The sequence below is a fragment of the Triticum dicoccoides genome, chromosome 1A (genome assembly GCF_002162155.2).
Source record: "Triticum dicoccoides isolate Atlit2015 ecotype Zavitan chromosome 1A, WEW_v2.0, whole genome shotgun sequence".
Lineage (NCBI taxonomy): Eukaryota > Viridiplantae > Streptophyta > Magnoliopsida > Poales > Poaceae > Triticum > Triticum dicoccoides.
In genome coordinates, this window is record NC_041380.1 from 57,152,667 (window position 1) to 57,172,379 (window position 19,713).

Consider the following 19,713-nt stretch of genomic DNA (forward strand, 5'->3'; position numbering starts at 1 on the left):
TGAAGCGGCCCAGATCGACATTACGCGTACGCATATGCGAGACTGGTTCTACCGATGTGCTTTGCACACTGGTGGCTGGCGGGTGTCAGTTTCTCCAACTTTAATTGAACCGAGTATGGCTACGCCCGGTCCTTGAGAAGGTCAAAACAGCACTAACTTGACGAACTATCGTTGTGGTTTTGATGCGTAGGTAAGAACGGTTCTTGCTCAACCCGTAACAACCATGTAAAACTTGCAACAACAAAGTAGAGGACGTCTAACTTGTTTTTGCAGGGCATCTTGTCATGTGATATGGTCAAGACATGATGAGATATAAGTTGTTGTATGAGATGATCATGTTTTGTTGAAGTTATCGGCAATTGGCAGAAGCCTTACTATGTGATAGCAATTGTTGCAAGAGCAATAGTTGGCGAGACGACCATGTGACGACACATTGATATAGATCAAGATGATGGAGATCATGGTGTCATGCCAGTGATGATGGAGATTATGACGATGCTTTGGAGATAGAGATCAAAGGCACAAGATGATGATGGGCATATCATGTCACATATTTTGATTGCATGTGATGTTTATCTTTTATACATCTTACTTTTCTTAGTTATGACGGTAGCATTATAAGATGATCTCTCACTAAATTTCAAGATAAAAGTGTTATCCCTGAGTATGCACCGTTGCCAAAGTTCGTCGTGCCCAGACACCACGTGATGATCGGCTGTGATAAGCTCTATGTCCATCTATAATGGGTGCAAGCCAGTTTTGCACACGCAGAATACTCAGGTTAAACTTCACGAGCCTAGCATATGCAGATATGGCCTCGGAACACAGACAGAAAAGTCGAGCGTGAATCATATAGTAGATATGGTCAACGTAGTGATGTTCACCATTGAAAACTACTCCATTTCATGTGATGATCGGTCATGGTTTAGTTGATTTGGATCACGTGATCACTTAGAAGATTAGAAGGATGTCTTTCTAAGTGGGAGTTCTTAAGTAATATGATTAATTGAACTTAAATTTATCATGAACTTAGTCCTGGTAGTATTAGCATATCTATGTTGTAGACCAATAGCTCGCGTTTAGCTCCCCTGTTTTATATTTGATATGTTCCTAGAGAAAACTAAGTTGAAAGATGTTAGTAGCAATGATGCGGATTGGATCTGTGATCTAAGGTTTATCCTCATTGCTGCATAGAAGAATTATGTCCTTGGTGCACCGCTAGGTGATAAACCTATTGCAGGAGCAGATGCAGATGTTATGAACGTTTGGCTAGCTCAATATGACGACTACTTGATAGTTTCGTGCACCATGCTTAAACGACTTAGAATCGGGACTTCAAAGACATTTTGAACATCATGGACCATATGAGATGTTCCAGGAGTTGAAGTTAATATTTCAAGTAAATACCCGAGTTGAGAGATATGAAGTCTCCAACAAGTTCTATAGCTAAAAGATGGAGGAGAATAGCTCAAGCAGTGAGCATGTGCTCAGATTGTCTGGGGACTACAATCGCTTGAATCAAGTGGGAGTTAATCCTCCTGATAAAATAGTGATTGACAGAATTCTCTAGTCACCATCACCAAGTTAGTAGAACTTCGTGATGAACTATAATATGCAAGGGGTAACGGAAACGATTCCCAAGCTCTTCGTGATGCTGAACTCGACGAAGGTAGAAATCAAGAAAAGCATCAAGTGTTGATGGTAAACAAAACCACTAGTTTCAAGTAAAGGGACAAAGGGAAGAAAGGGGAACTTCAAGAAGAACGTCAAACAAGTTGCTGCTCAAGTGAAAAAAACCCAAGTCTAGACCTAATCCTGAAACTGAGTGCTTCTATTGCAAAGGGACTGGTCATTGGAAGCGGAACTACCCCAAGTAATTGGCGGATAAGAGGGATGGCAAAGTGAACATAGGTATATTTGATATACATGTTATTGATGTGTACTTTACTAATGTTTATAGCAACCCCTTGGTATTTGATACTAGTTCAGTTGCTAAGAATAGTAACTCGAAACGGGAGTTGCAGAATGAACAGAGACTAGTTAAGGGTGAAGTGACGATGTGTATTGGAAATGGTTCCAAGATTTATATGATCATTATCGCACACTCCCTATACTTTCGGGATTAGTGTTAAACCTAAAATAAATGTTATTTAGTGTTTGCGTTGAGCATGAATATGATTTGATCATGTTTATTGCAATACGGTTATTCATGTAAGTTAGAGAATAATTGTTGTTCTGTTTACATGAATAAAACCTTCTATGGTCATACACCCAATGAAAATGGTTTTTGGATCTCGATCGTGGTGATACACATTTTTATAATATGGAAGCCAAAAGATGCAAAGTTAATAATGATAGTGCAACTTATTTGTGGCACTACCGTTTAGGTCATATTGGTGTAAAGCGCATGAAGAAAATCCATGCTGATGGGTTTTTGGAATCATTTGATTATGAATCAGTTGATGCTTGTGAATCATGCCTCATGGGCAAGATGACTAAGACGCCGTTCTCCGGAACAATGGAGCGAGCAACGGATTTGTTGGAAATCATACATACTGATGTATGTGGTCCGATGAATATTGAGGCTCGCGGCAGGTATCATTATTTTCTGATCTTCACAGATGATTTGAGCAGATATGAGTATATCTACTTGATGAAACACAAGTCTGAAACATTTAAAAAGTTCAAAGAATCTCAGAGTGAAGCGGAGAATCATCCTAACAAAAATAAAAGTTTCTACGATATGATCGCGGAAGTAAAATATTTGAGTTACGAGTTTGGCCTTCAGTTAAAACAATGTGAAATATTTTCACTACTCACGCCACCTGGAACACCACAGTGTAATTGTCGTGGTTTTGTCACGGCAGATGTCCTAGAGAAAGGACTTAGTCATGGAGCCATCGCGACGGGTTAGCTTGAAGGGGTTAAAGCGGACACAAGGACGCAAGAGAGTTTTATACTAGTTCGGCCCCTTCCATGAAGGTAAAAGCCTACGTCTAGTTGTGATGGAATTGATGGGATTTCGATGACTAGGGAGAAAACAAGCTTCGCCTATGTCTCGAGTTGTTGTCTCTGTCCTTGAACCGCCGCTGGGTCGTCCCCTGATATACATGGGTGACACCCGTCGGTTCACAGAGTCCAACACCGGTCGATATTCGTATCCGGGTTGGTCTCTCTTTATTCCTAACTTACAATACAAGCTTATATACAAATTCCGGTTTACTGCTACAAGTCTTGAACCGGCTATGGGCCTTAGGCCCTCATCTGCCCTCTTGGGCTCTATCACTTTGGTGCTACTGATGAAGTTGACCCGGCCCAGATAGGCCGGTTTACGCCCAGCAGTAATATCCCCAACATTAGGCCCCAGATTGATTTGAACGGGTTCATGTCAATCCTTTACCAAAAAGCTTTATCTTCAATGTCTTCTCATAAACTGGTAAACCGCCATGATGTCATCTTCTCTGATTACTGTAAACCGACGTGACGTCACCTGTCATGACGAAGATACCCATTGCGCTTCTTTATCTAATTTCTCTGCGGAAATCGAGGCGACAGCTCCATTTCGTGGCTCCTTGATTATCGCGCCTGACGCACGTCTTTTTGCCTTATAAATAGGACCAAAGGGTCATTTCCTTTCTTCTTTCCCTTCTTCCGCTTCTGCTTCGTCTTCCCCGCAACGCCTGACTTCAGAGCTCCGCCGCCACCGTCGACCTCTGCCTCAAGCTCGGCCGCTGCATCAACCTGGGTGCACCAGAGCATCGCGGCCATCTTCTGCGTCTTTCGCAGCTCCGGTAATCCTTCCATCCTTTCCCCCGCGGATCTGTTTTAGGGTTTCATAGTTCTTCCGTGTTCATCATCTGCTTCTTGCTCCTGCGACAGATCTGTTAGATGAATCCGCAAACCTTTATTCTGTGCAATGATAGTTGTTTTGACCTTCGCCTTCACTTATGCATCTCAAAGTTGTAGATCTATGTGAACACTTTGCTTATAAGTTCGGTACTTCTCCTTTTGAATTTCTAAGCATTTATCCCCTTTTTCTGAACTTGCTTCAGATCCAATACCGTAAATAAATCTTGTGAAACCTGTTTCTGCGTACTTGTCCATCCGCAACCTTAGCTTTCCAATGCTTAGATCAGGGGTTTAACCTTAGAGAAAATTTTCCAAACCGGTGTATGCTATTAATCCCCTGGTTGAACCGCCAGATGGGTTGCTTCATGAAAATCCGGTTCAGATAGTTCTGTCTGCGGTTTAACAGTGCACATACTAACGCACCTTGATCAAATTTATTTTTGAACCGGCATCTTCTACCTTGCAGATTCCATCATGGCCAAGCAAGTATATGAGTGCAATTGGGTTCCTTCTCGCGTCACAGAGGCTGAACTGGACGATTTAGTCCTAATTGGCGATTTAGGCAGCAAAGATACCATCCATTGGAGGGCTCCTGGCAAAGAGTGCCCTCCTACACCTCGAGAAGGAGAGGTTGTTGTGTTTGTAGATCATTTAGCTCGGGGCTTTAAGCCACCCGGTTCTAAATTTTACCGGGATGTTTTAGGCGATTTCCAACTCCATCCACAAGACACTGGCCCCAACTCTGTTACAAATATGTGTCACTTCCAAGTGCTCTGTGAGGTATTCTTTCAAGAAGAGCCCACAGTGGAACTGTTCAGAGACCTTTTCCATTTGAACCGCTGTACTGAATTTACTGATGGCTCTAATACGGAGTTGGGTGGTGTGGCGATTCAGAAAAGGAAAGAGGTCACATACCCTCACGCCAAGCTGCACAGCCACCCTAAAGAATGGAATCAGACATGGTTCTACTGCAAAGAACCTCCCCTGCTGGTGGGAATCCCTTGCCTGGCTTTCGTCCGGAGCGGCTCAGCAATACACACCCGTTTCCTCAAAGATTGACCGCCCAGGAGAGAAGCAAGTATGCTCCCCAACTGTCAAAGCTCAGAGCCTTTATGGCCAACGGTTTAACAGGGGTTGATCTTGCTCGCTGTTGGATATCATGGAGCATACTGCCCCTTAGTCAGCGCTCCAGTTTGATGTGCGAGTATACTGACAATGTTGATGACCCACTGCGGCATTCAAAAATCCAGCTCTCTGATGAAGAAATCACAGAGGCTGTGAACAAGATGTTGAATGAACCGGAACACGTCTGCGCTAAAACCGGCTTGCTTCCCTTCTGTGCTACCAATAAACCGCCCGCTGTAAGACTTTTACTTTTTCCTTTGCTGAATCTGTTTATTGATATGCCTGGTCATTGTTTAATATCAGTGTATGTGCAATCAGGGCAATGATCTGTTTTGGAGCAAAAAACTGCTGCAGGAGAAACCCGAAAAACGAGCCAAACCGGAAAGAGCAACTCGGCAAAAGACTAAAGTTGTGAAGAAGACTACCGACAGGAAAAGAACCACGACATCTTCTAATCCGGCCCCTGATGATGATGTGGATAATCCGGATCTTGAGGTAGAGCTTGACTCACTTGGTTTATTTTTCATACGTCTTGTTGATGATGATATTTGTCACGATGATGCCGAAGCCAGCCAAGCGGATGTTGCAGAGGTAATTATTCTCTCTTCCGATTCAGAAACTTTGCCTTCACAAAAAATCCGTCAGGCAAACCGGAAAGTTAAATTTTCTCATCCTCTTGCTTATCTGGATCCTAACTTTCTTATGAAGACCCAACAACACGAAGCCCGTCGCACAACCCGGCACAGCGGCCAGGTAGTTACCTCCGTCGGCTTACCGAACAGTCCGGTTCGGAAACGCCATTCAGAGGTCTCTAATTTGCTTGTCAGTGCTTGTCCTAAAGCGGGCTGCTTTCGTCAACCTCTTAATCCGTCTGACTCCGATTACCAGCTTACTTCCCACTCATCTTCTGGCGAGTCATCGGCTACTCAGCTGCCACCGCTCAAAACGGTGCTTGGGTAAGCTACACTTATTGTGATATTTGCAGTACGTCGCCTTAGAACATATGCTATATTTGATTTTGTTACTCTTCTCAAGGCCAAACCGAGGCCAAGCAAGAAAGCCCGCCTGGACAAAGCGGCCGAAGAAGACGCCGTTCTTGAGCCAGGCAAGACAGTCGATCTTGAAACGGCTATTCCTGAGGATATACCCAATGATCCACCGCCGCAAAACGACGATATTATTGCTAAAGAGAGATCTGCTGATGCCTTAGGCCCTGTCAATGAGCCCACAGACTCCATCCGGTTTGAAAGCTCCACCGGTCCAGCAAAACCTACTGACAGGCCAGCAGCTCCAGTGCAAACCGGCGGTACTCAGGATGATGAGCTCGTTATTACTGGCACTGGCCATACTGAGCCAAGCAATCTTATCGCTTTGTCCAAACATTCTGCCAAGGAAGAATTTGCTACCTTTGGCAAAGGCAAGTGGAACCCTGATCTGACGACTTATGCTGCTCTGAAAGCCCAAGATATCCATTCCGGCTATCTGAACCGGTTGTATACCAGTCGTGACTATGAAGCCGGTCTGGTTAATATGATGAAAGATAAATATGAGGTAACTTCCATATGCTCCTTCCTGCTTGTATGCTTCCATTCTTGCTGGCTCTCCTAGCCCCTAAAGCGACGGTTTGTAATATTCTTTCAAACCGGGACTTATGAATATAGATCTTGATGCTTTGTAATTTGCTGATGTAGCCCCCAAGGGCCGGTTCAACTTAGCGTAGTTAAACCGGTACTTTAAGCAATTGAAACTGCCACATCAGAATATATACGAGCAAATAGCCATTAGCCCCCAAGTGCCAAGTTGAATACTTGTATTGATCTTGGGACATTGCAAGCAATTGAAAGATGAAGATCGAATATGCATTAGCCCCCAAGTACCAAGTGCATAACTTGTTATGTGGTTGGTACTTCAATCCTTGGACCGTTTTGTTGAAGCGTATAATTGTGTGCATGAAGGGCGAGCTGAAGATGAAGGAAAACCAAATCGCCGACCTCCTAGAAAATCTGAAAACCCAACAAGCTGAAACCTCCAAAGCAAAAGAGGAACTAACCAGCGCTTTAAGCGTCATGGAGCAGCTTAAGGAGAACTTCAAGAAGAAACAGGCAGATTGGGCCACTGAAAAATCCGCTTTGATCAAACAAGCAGAGGGTGCTGAGGCTGCGCTAAAACCAGTGACAAACGAACTGACCAGCATAAAGCGGCACGTGCATGCCATGACCACTGCTATCTTTGGTAAGCCAGCTTGCCTTCTGAATTGTCTCTGCCTTCTTACCAAGTTGCCGGTTTATTTAACTTTTATGGCATTTCAGGGACACGCATTGGTCACTTGGGGTCAGATGTGCGGAAGAAATTGAAAGCCGCCTATACATTGGTTGAACAATTGTATACTGGTGCCCAGTGGATCATCTGTACAGCGTCTCATAACAAACCGGTGCCCACTTTGATTCAAGATACTTTGATGAAACTGTGAGTGCTTCCTGCCCGGGTTGAAGAGCTAAAGAAATCTGCTGCTCGAACCGGCGCAATCAATGCCTTGATCCGGGCAAAGGCCTGGGTGCCAGATTTCGATCATATTGAAGCGGCTCAGGGCTATCCCAGCTTGAAGGAAGATGGGTCAGAATTTGTTGAAGCGGATCTGCGCACCATAAACCGGGAGGTACGTCCGCTGGCTTGTCAGTTGGCTGAGGAAGCAGACTTGTCTCGTTATCAGGCGCAATATGATAGTCAGAACAAGCGAATAGCTGCACCAATTCATGAATCGGAAAATCTGATTCCTCCAATCAGTAAGCATACTTACGCTCCCGATATTGACCCGTCATTGCTGATCCATGATGAAGCTGTTTTTCAAGCATTAATGGGAATCGACTAGACAACTGTGGATTTCTAGCCACTGGGTAGAGAACCGGAGGCTGAAGCGGCGCAGGATGACCCACAACCATCAGGCCAGGCTGGTGACCAAGCTTGAACCGGAAGCCGGTTTTAAAACTGCCTCTCCTTTGTGAAAAACAATTATATTATTATGGGCACCATGTTGCCTTGTAATAGGCTAGCTGCTACCTTTGATGTTGATATGCCTTCGTGCATAATTTGTTCTTCCTGTGGTAATGAACTTTCCAAAACACTTTCTGAAATGATAAATTCGTCAAGTGCCACCGCGGTTGTACCGTCCGGCGGAATATGATGTCTATATATCTGAAATCAAAACATACAAAACAAAAATTTCAAGTATATGATCAAAATTTTGAGATACATAATACCTGCCATTGTTGAGTATGTAGTTGGCTTTGCCAAACTTGAAGAGGAGTCTTTGCAAGCCCACTGTTGGAGAAGATAATAGTTCTTGTATGTACATATAACGCTGGTTTATCATGTAAACCGTGCCGGGTTATCATAAACACCGTGTTACTCCGTAAAAGGATGTTAACAACAAGGATTAAACCGGGCAAATAGTGTCCGGATTGACGTGAACTATGTTCCGTCAATCAATTAGCTAAAAACTTTGTCGGTTTAAAAAACGCAATAGAAAACAAAAAAACCCCTCCAAAGAAAAGTGTGAAGAAAAAGTAATGAAAAACCATTTGTTAAAAAAGGTTTATTTAAACTGATCAAATGGTGTTACCATGGCCAAACACGGCCAAGCTCCCATTAGGTGTAACTATGGTTCTAGTCAGCCAGGTCCTCAAGTGATTCTGTGGCATTTTTGCCGACCAAATGGCATGGTCATGGTTCGGGTTCGACCAAGCCCCCAAGTGATTCTGTGGCCTTTGGCCGATCAAGAGGCATGACTGGTTCAGACGTGACCAAGTCCCCAAGTGATCTGGTGGCTCTCGCCTATCAAGAGGCATGTCATTGGTTCGGACACGACCAATCCTCCAAGTGATATGACACAATGCTTTTAGCAAAGTGAACTCAAGGGGTAAACCGGAAGCCGCTTTAAAACAACTCCGTGTAACCACGCATGATGTAAAAGAACAGATACCCCACTTTGGCTGAGGTTCTGGTTTATTATAGTTAATATATACATCGCTGTAATATGTACATAAGTAGAGCCAGTGGCTTAGGTATAATAAGGCCGAAGATGATCTATGTTCCATGGCCTGTTGGTCTCCTCCTCTGATGTGCGTGAGTCCTTATGCTCTCGAATATCGATCAGATAGTATAACCCGTTGTGCAGATTCTTGCTGACTACAAAAGGCCCCTCCCAAGGTGGGGATAACTTATGCATATCAGTCTGATCTTGGATGAGCCGAAGCACCAAATCTCCCTCCTGAAAGGTTCTGGTTCTGACTCAGCGACTGTGATAACGATGAAGATCCTGCTGGTAAATTGCCGATCGGGTGGCTGCGATGTCACGCTCTTCATCCAACCGGTCTAAAGAATCTTGCCGCGCTATCTCATTGTCCGCTTCAATATAAGCCATTACACGAGGTGAATCATGACGGATATCACTGGGGAGAACCGCCTCCGCTCCATAAACCATGAAGAACGGTGTGTATCCTGTTGATCTGTTGGGTGTTGTATTGATGCTCCATAGCATAGATGGTAACTCCTCTACCCAACAACCCGGCGTTCTCTGCAAAGGAACCATGAGCCAGGGCTTGATGCCTCTTAGGATCTCTTGATTAGCTCTTTCTGCTTGACCATTGGACTGTGGATGTGCCACTGATGAAACGTCAAGCTGGATGTGCTCCCGTTTGCAGAACTCCTTCATAGCACCTTTGGACAAATTGGTACCATTATCTGTGATAATACTGTGCGGAAAGCCAAACCGGAAAATCACCTTTTTGATGAACTGAACCGCCGTGGCCGCATCACACTTGCTAACAGGTTCTGCCTCCACCCACTTTGTAAACTTGTCAACCGCCACCAGGAGGTGGGTCTTCTTATCTTTGGACCTTTTGAAAGGCCCAACCATATCCAGCCCCGAAGTTGCAAACGACCAAGTAATTGGAATCATTCTCAATTCCTGAGCCGGTACGTGAACACGTCTTGAAAACTTTTGGCAACCATCACATCGTCTGACCAAATCCTCCGCATCAGCATGAGCAGTTAACCAATAGAAGCCATGGCGAAACGCTTTAGCCACCAGAGACTTTGAACCGGTGTGGTGACCACAATCTCCTTCGTGAATCTCACGCAAAATTTCACGGCCTTCTTCAGGAGACACGCAACGTTGAAAAGCTCCTGATACACTGCAATGATGCAACTCGCCGTTGATGATAACCATGGATTTGGATCGCCGGATTATCTGCCGGGCCAGAATCTCATCCTCTGGTAACTCGCCCCGGTTCTTGTACGCCAGATAAGGAAGCGTCCAATCCGGAATAACATGAAGAGCTGCCACCAATTGAGCCTCCGGATCAGGAATAGCTAGATCCTCTTCACCAGGGATCTTGACCGACGGGCTGTGCAGCATATCCAGAAAAACATTGGGCGGGACCGGTTTGCGCTGAGAGCCCAGCCGGCTTAAAGCGGCCGCCGCTTCATTTTTCCTCCGGTCCACGTGGTCCACCTGATAGCCTTTGAAATAACCTGCAACAGTGTCCACCTCCCGACGATATGCTGCCATGAGTGGGTCCTTGGAGTCCCAAGTGCTAGACACTTGCTGAGCCACAAGGTCCGAGTCACCGAAGCACTTAACTCGACTTAGATTCATCTCCTTAGCCATCTGGAGACCATGGAGCAAGGCTTCATACTCAGCTGCATTGTTAGTACAAGGGAACATTAAGCGGAGAACATAACAAAACTTATCACCTCGTGGGGAAGTTAATACGACTCCAGCCCCCGAGCCTTCCAACTGCCTGGATCCGTCAAAATGGATGGTCCAATACGTGTGATCCGGCTTTTCTTCAGGTGCTTGCATTTCTGTCCAATCATTGATGAAATCAACAAGTGCTTGAGACTTAATCGTTGTCCGAGGCACGTACTTCAAACCGTACGGCCCCAGCTCTATGGCCCACTTTGCAATCCGGCCCGTTGCTTCCCGGTTCTGGATGATATCTCCCAAAGGAGCAGAATTGACCACCGTAATTGGGTGCCCTTGGAAATATTGTTTAAGCTTCCATCTTGCCATAAAAACTCCATACACCAGCTTCTGCCAATGCGGATACCTTTGCTTGGACTCGATTAGCACCTCGCTGATATAATAGACCAGTCGTTGAACCGGATGCTCTTTGCCTACCTCCTTTCGCTCCACCACAATAGCCACGCTGACCGCCCGAGCATCGGCAGCAATATATAGCAGCAACGGCTCCTTGTCAATGGGAGCGGCGAGTACCGGCGGTTCAGCCAATTGCCGCTTTAAGTCCTCAAATGCTTCATCAGCGGCGGAACTCCAGGCAAACTGATCCGTCTTTTTCAACATCTGATACAAAGGGATTGCCTTCTCACCAAGACGACTGATAAACCGGCTTAATGCTGCAATCCAGTCGGCCAGTTGCTGAACATCATGGATACACTTTGGTTTAGCCAGGGAGGTGATGGCCGTGATCTTCTCCGGATTAGCCTCAATTCCCCTGTTGGACACCAGAAAACCCAATAGCTTGCCCGCCGGCACATTGAAGACACACTTGTCCGGATTAAGCATCATCTTGTATGTCCTTAGGTTATCAGAGGTTTCCTTCAAATCAGCAATCAAAGTCTCCTTCTCCCTAGACTTAACCACGATATCATCCACGTAAGCATGTACATTACGGCCGATTTGCTTGTGAAGACAATTTTGTACACACCGTTGATAAGTTGCCTGGGCACTCTTGAGCCCGAAGGGCATAGACACATAGCAGAAGGCTCCAAAGGGAGTTATGAACGTTGTCTTCTGCTGGTCCTTAACTGCCATTTTGATCTGATGATAGCCAGAATATGCATCCAAAAAACTTAAACGCTCACAACATGCCGTAGCATCAATGATTTGGTCAATACGGGGGAGGGCAAAAGGATCTGCTCGACAAGCCTTATTAAGATCTGTGTAATCCACACACATGCGCTAGGTGCCGTTTTTCTTCAGGACCAGCACTAGATTGGCAAGCCACTTAGGGTGAGAAACTTCAATAATAAAGCCAGCTGCTAAGAGCCTGGCCACCTCTTCTCCAATCGCCTTGCGTCTTTCCTCGTTAAACCGGCGGAGGAACTGTTTCACCGGTTTATATTTAGGATCCACATTAAGTGTGTGCTCAACGAGTTCCCTCGGTACACCTGGCATGTCAGAGGGCTTCCATGCAAAAATGTCCTGATTCTCACGGATGAACTCGATGAGCGTGCTTTCCTATTTCGGATCCAAATTGGTACTGATGCTGAACTGCTTGGATGAATCGCCAGGTACGAAGTCAACAAGCTTAGTTTCTACTACCGATTTGAACTTCAGGGCCGGATCATGCTCCATAGTTGGCTTCTTCAATGGAGTCATGTCCGCTGGATCAACATTGTCTCTATAGTATTTGAACTCCTCGGTGGCACAAACCGACTCTGCATAAGCCGCATCTCCTTCCTCACATTCCAAAGCGATTTTGCGGCTTCCATGAACCATTATTGTCCCCTTGTGACCCGGCATCTTGAGCTATAAATAGACATAACAGGGTCGAGCCATAAACTTGGCGTAGGCCGGTCGCCCAAACAGGGCATGATATGGAGTTTTGATTTTCACCACTTCAAACGTCAATGTCTCCGCCCTGAAATCATGGTCATCCCCAAAGGCCACTTCCAGAGCTATCTTACCAATGGGATATGCTGATCTACCAGGCACTACACCGTGGAATACCGTATTAGACGGTTTGAGATTCTTATCTGTTAATCCCATACGACGGAAGGTCTCATAGTATAGGATGTTAATGCTGCTCCCTCCATCCATGAGCACCTTGGTGAACTTATAACCCCCCACCTGAGGTGCCACCACCAGAGCCAACTGACCCGGATTATCAACTTGGGGAGGATGATCTTCTTTGCTCCATATGATTGGCTGTTCAGACCAACGTAGATAACGGGGTATGGCCGGTTCAACAGAATTGACCGCCCTCCTCTGAACTTTCCAGTCTCGCTTGTCCAAGCTAGTGGTGAAGACATGGTACTGCCCATTACTCAACTGCTTTGGGTTGCTCTGGTAACCTGACTGTTGCTGCTGCTGGTTGTAACCACCCTGGTTGCTTTGAATATTTTGACCATTATGTCCACCCGGATTACCATTGAATCCTGAACCGGAACTTCCTCCTTCGTAACCCGGCCCGGATCCCGAGCCACCGCCAGATTCGTTTATCATACTGGGAATTATTAGAGTTCTTGAACTCCTGCATAATAAAGCAATCTTTCCAAAGATGGTTTGCTGGCGCCTCCTTCGTCCCATGTTTTGGACAAGGCTGGCTTAGCAGAAAGTTTAGGCGGTTTGGGTTAGGGCTGGGCGCTCCATTACGGTTTTTCGTCCTACCCTTGCGTCTCTGACCATTGTCCTGTGCGTTGGTATTAGCCACAAAGTCCATGTTACCATCCGCTTTACGCTTGCCTCCTCCACCATTACCTGCCCAGTGATGCTGCTGACCTTTGGAGCTGCTGTTCTTCTTCCCTTTCCCTGTCTTGTCATCATCAGATTCGGGGTCCTTGGTACTATCAGAATCAGCATATTTTACCAAGCCGGCCATGAGGGTCCCCATGTCGGTGCAATGACGCTTCATCCGTCCCAACTTCAGCTTCAGGGGTCCAAACCGGTAGTTGCCTTCTAGGGTTAATACCGCGGTGGCAGCATTGATGTGGTCTGAGGAGTGCAACACTTGTGAAACCCGGCGCACCCAATGAGTCGTTAATTCTCCTTCCTCCTGGACACATGCATCTAAGTCTACTATCGACATAGGCTGTTTACAGGTATCTTTGAAATTGCTGATAAACCGGGCTCGTAATTGGGCCCATGAACTGATAGAATTAGCCGGCAAGTTTTTTAACCAAGTACGGGCCGTTCCTTCTAGCATCATGGTGAAGTATTTCGCACACGCCGCGTCATCCACTTCAAGCATCTCCATGGCAATCTCATAGCTCTCCACCCATGTCTCTGGCGGTTGATCCGCCGTGTAATTTGGTACCTTGCGTGGGCCTTTGAAATCCTTGGGCAGGCGCACGTTGCGTAAAGCGGGGATAAGGCAAGGTACTCCCAAAGAGCTAGAAGTAACAACGGGTTCAGTCCAGGTGGTTGGACGAACCGGTGTGAGCTACCGAGCCTGATGCTGCGCGGCTAACTCGGCCTCCCTGCGTGCGCGGGCCCGGTCCACCACTCCCTGAGCGTCCTCAGCACCGCCCGCCGGGTTGTTGTCACGGGGTGCCCCACGTCGTTCATTACTCGACACTGTCGGTTCCTCCATATGCCTGCTATAGCTCCGGCTTGGACGGGGGGTCAAGTGAATCCGGTCGCGGTTGTATGAGTACGCCTCCTGTTGGGTCAAAGCTGTCCTCAGAAGTTCCTTGACACGTCGCGTCTCTACTGCCTGCAGCGAGTTACCTTCAATCGGAATGGCCTCCAGCCGTGCAGCAGCGGCAACAAGATGGTCCATTGGATTAGAATAGTGACCCGGAGGTGTTGAAGCAGCCTAAGGTACAGCGGTGTTTTGACGAGGCAGGTCCATCTGACGAGGCTGAACCGGTGCACCGACCCCAGGGGCTCCTGCCCGGTTTCCCTCCAGCGGATCGCCGGCCCTTGGTCCTAGGGTGTTGAAAAGGTCTCTAGCCTCAAAAACCGGAGGTAAGTGGGACCGGTGTTTCCTCCTCATGACTTCATGCGACGCGCTCTGGTCCAACATAAGCTTGTAGGCCTGTGCGTCTAAAGCGGCCCGTTCTGCGGCCATCCTGGCGTCCTCAGCCGCCAGATCCGCTTTGGCCTGAGTGATCTGTTCCTTTACCCTTGCAATCTCCGTGTTGTGAACGTCCTGATCCGGCGGATTACCTTCTGCCATAAGTACAGCCAATGCATCGAATAGTTCTGATAGCACCTGAGCCGGCGGGCGCACAAGGCCTCCTACCCAGGCAGCCGTCGCCACTGCTGAATCGGAGATCATTGCCGCAGCTGTCGAAGAGTGAAGCGCTGCTTGCGTTCCGGCCATGAATATTCCAACCCGGTTGGGCAGAACAGAGGGGTCCGGAATACTATCGCCATCGGAACAGCTCCCAATCTGGCCATCTTGCAGCTGATAAAGAGATTCGGTTTCACCGGTTGAAGATTCGTCACCGGAACAAACGACGGTCGCGCCACGAAATTCTGATCCGTCCTCATAACTTCCTCCATGGATGACTCCTACGAAGGCACGCTTCACGGCCGTTTTAACCTGGGCGGATCATGCACGCTGAGCCGTCTCGACGAGGTCGGTGCAGATGTATGGCTCAGGGCCCGGTTCACCGATCTTGCCAATGAAAACGTGAATGCTACCAAAGGGGACCCGGTATCCATACTCAATTGAGCCGGCCTCGGGGCCCCAGCCTGCGTCGTCGATGTAAAGCTTGCCGTGATGACTCTATGCATCCGTCCTACGATGTAGCCCTCGAGTCCTTCAAAGCGGCCCTCCAAGAACCGGAAACCATCATGCGATAGCCCCACGGTGGGCACCAACTGTCGTGGTTTTGTCACGGCAGATGTCCTAGAGAAAGGACTTAGTCATGGAGCCATCGCGGCGGGTTAGCTTGAAGGGGTTAAAGCGGACACAAGGACGCAAGAGAGTTTTATACTAGTTCGGCCCCTTCGATGAAGGTAAAAGCCTACGTCTAGTTGTGATGGAATTGATGGGATTTCGATGACTAGGGAGCAAACAAGCTTCGCCTATGTCTCGAGTTGTTGTCTCTGTCCTTGAACCACCGCTGGGTCGTCCCCTTATATACATGGGTGACACCCGTCGGTTCACAGAGTCCAACACTGGTCGATATTCTTATCCGAGTTGGTCTCTCTTTATTCCTAACTTACAATACAAGCTTATATACAAATTCCAGTTTACTCTACAAGTCTTGAACCGGCTATGGGCCTTAGGCCCTTATCTGCCCTCTTGGGCTCTATCACTTTGGTGCTACTAATGAAGTTTACCCGGCCCAGATAGGCCGGTTTACGCCCAGCAGTAATATCCCCAACAGTAATGGTGTGTCCGAACATCGTAACCGTACTTTATTAGGTATGGTGCAATCTATGATGTCTCTTATCGATGTACCACTATCGTTTTGGGGTTATGCATTAGAGACAGCTAAATTCACATTAAATAGGGCACCATCTAAATCCGTTGAGACGACACCGTATGAACTATGGTTTGGCAAGAAACCTAAGCTATCGTTTCTTAAAGTTTGAGGTTGCAATGCTTATGTGAAAAAGTTTCAACCCGATAAGCTCAAACCCAAATCGGAGAAGTGCATATTCATAGGATACCCAAAAGAAAATGTTCGGTACACCTCCTATCACAGATACGAAGGCAAGATATTCATTGCTGAGAATGGATCCTTTCTAGAGAAGGAGTTTCTCTCGAAAGAAGTGAGTGGGAGGAAAGTAGAACTTGATGAGGTAACTGTACCTGCTCCCTTATTGGAAAGTAGTTCATCACAGAAATCTATTCCTGTGACTACTACACCAATTAGTGAAGAAGCTAATGATGATGATCATGTAACTTCAGATCAAGTTACTACTGAACCTCATAGGTAAACCAGAGTGAGATCCGCACTAGAGTGGTACGGTAATCCTATTCTGGAGGTCATGTTACTTGACCATGGCGAGCCTACGAACTATGAGGAAGCGATGATGAGCCCAGATTCCGCGAAATGGCTTGAGGCCATGAAATCTGAGATGAGATCCATGTATGAGAACAAAGTATGGACTTTGATTGACTTGCCCATTGATCGGCGAGCCATTGAGATTAAATGGATCTTCAAGAGGAAGACCGACGCTGATAGTAGTGTTACTATCTACAAAGCTAGAATTGTCGCAAAAAGGTTTTCGACAAGTTCAAGGTGTTGACTACAATGAGAGTTTCTCACTCGTATCTATGCTTAAGTCTGTTCGAATCATGTTAGTAATTGCCGCATTTTATGAAATCTGGCAAATGGATAGACAAAACTGCATTCCTTAGTGGATTTACTAAAGAAGAGTTGTATATGATGCAACCAGAAGGTTTTGTCAATCCTAAAGGTACTAACAAAATATGCAAGCTCCAGCGATCCATCTATGGACTGGTGCAAGCATCTCGGAGTTGGAATATACGCTTTGATAAATTGATCAAAGCATATAGTTTTATACAGACTTGCGGTGAAGCCTGTATTTACAAGAAAGTGAGTGGGAGCACTACAACATTTGTGATAAGTATATGTGAATGACATATTGTTGATCGGAGATAATGTAGAATTATTCTCCAAAGCATAAAGGAATGTTTGAAAGGAGTTTTCTAAAGAAAGACCTTGGTGAAGCTGCTTACATATTAAGCATCAAGGTCTATAGAGATAGATCTAGACGCTTGATAAGTTTTTCAATGAGTACATACCTTGACAAAATTTTGAAGTAGTTTAAAATGGAACAGTCAAAGAAGGAGTTCTTGCCTATGTTACATGGTGTGAAGTTGAGTAAGACTCAAAACCCGACCACGACAGAAGATAGAGAGAGAATGAAAGTCATTCCTTATGCCTCAGTCATAGGTTCTATAAAGTATGCCATGCTGTGTACCAGACCTATTGTATACCCTGCCCTGAGTTTGGCAAGGGAGTACAATAGTGATCTAGGAGTAGATCACTGGACATTGGTCAAAATTATCCTTAGTGGAATAAGGATATGTTGCTCGATTATGGAGGTGAGAAAAGGTTCATCATAAATGGTTACGTCGATGCATGTTTTGACACTGATCCAGATGACTCAAAGTCTCAATCTGGATACATATTGAAACTGGGAGCAATTAGCTAGAGTAGCTCCGTGCATAGCATTGTTGACATAGAAATTTGCAAAATACATACGGATCTGAATGTGGCAGACCCGTTGACTAAACATCCCTCACAAGCAAAACATGATCACACCTTAGTACTCTTTGGGTATTAATCACATAGCGATGTGAACTAGATTATTGACTCTAGTAAACCCTTTGGGTGTTGGTCACATGACGATGTGAACTATGGGTGTTAATCACATGGTAATGTGAACTATTGATGTTAAATCACATGGCGATGTGAACTAGATTATTGACTCTAGTGCAAGTGCTTCAAGTGAAGGAAATATGCCCTAGAGGCAATAATAAAGTTATTATTTATTTCCTTATATCATGATAAATGTTTATTATTCATGCTAGAATTGTATTAACCGGAAACATAATACATGTGTGAATGCATAGACAAACAGATTGTCACTAGTATGCCTCTACTTGACTAGCTCATTGATCAAAGATGGTTATGTTTCCTAACCATAGACATGAGTTGTCATTTGATTAACGGGGTCACATCATTAGGAGAATGATGTGATTGACATGACCCATTCCGTTAGCTTAGCACACAATCGTTTAGTATTCTGCTATTGCTTTCTTCATGACTTATACATGTTCCTGTGACTATGAGATTATGCAACTCCCGTTTACCGGAGGAACACTTTCTGTGCTACCAAACATCACAACGTAACTGGGTGATTATAAAGGTGCTCTATAGGTGTCTCCAAAGGTACTTTTTAGGTTGGCGTATTTCGAGATTAGGATTTGTCACTCCGATTGTCGGAGAGGTATCTCCGGGCCCTCTCGGTAATGCACATCACTTAAGCCTTGCAAGCATTGCAACTAATGTGTTAGTTTCAGGATGATGTATTACGGAACGAGTAAAGAGACTTGCCAGTAATGAGATTGTACTAGGTATTGAGATACCGATGATCGAATCTCGGGCAAGTAACATACCAGTGACAAAGGGAACAACATATGTTGTTGTGCGGTTTGACCGATAAAGATCTTCATAGAATATGTGGGAGCCAATATGAGCATCCAGGTTCCGCTATTGGTTATTGACCGGATACGTGTCTCGGTCATGTCTACATAGTTCTCAAACCCGTAGGGTCCGCACGCTTAACGTTACGATGACAGTTATATTATGAGTTTATATATTTTGATGTACCGAAGGTTGTTCGAAGCCCCGGATGTTATCAAGGACATGACGAGGAGTCTCAAAATGGTCGAGACATGAATATTGATATATTGGAAGCCTATGTTTGGATGTCGGAAGTGTTCCAGGTGAAATCGGGATTTTACCGGAGTACCGGGAGGTTACCGGAACACCCCGGGAGCTTAATGGGCCTATATGGGCCTTAGTGGAAATAGAGGGAAGCAAGGGGAGTGTGGGGCGCACCCCCCAAGGCCCAAACCGAATTGGTTTAGGGCAAGGGGGACCGGCCCCCTCTTTCCTTCTTCTCCTCTCTCTTTCCTTCTCCCGAATCCTATTCCAACTAGGAAAGGGGGGAGTCCTAGTAGGACTCCTCCTGGCGCGCCCTCTCCCTGGCCGGCCACACCCTCCCCTTGCTCCTTTATATACGGGGGCAGGGGGCACCCCAGAGACACAACAAATTGATTGTTTGATCCTTTAGCCGTGTGCGGTGCCCCCCTCCACCATAGTCCACCTCGATATTACTGTAGCGGTGCTTAGGCGAAGCCCTGCGTCCGTAGAACATCAACATCGTCACCACACCGTCGTGCTGATGAAACTCTCCCTCAACACTCGGCTGGATCGGAGTTCGAGGGACGTCATCGGGCTGAACGTGTGCTGAACTCGGAGGTGCCGTATGTTCGGTAC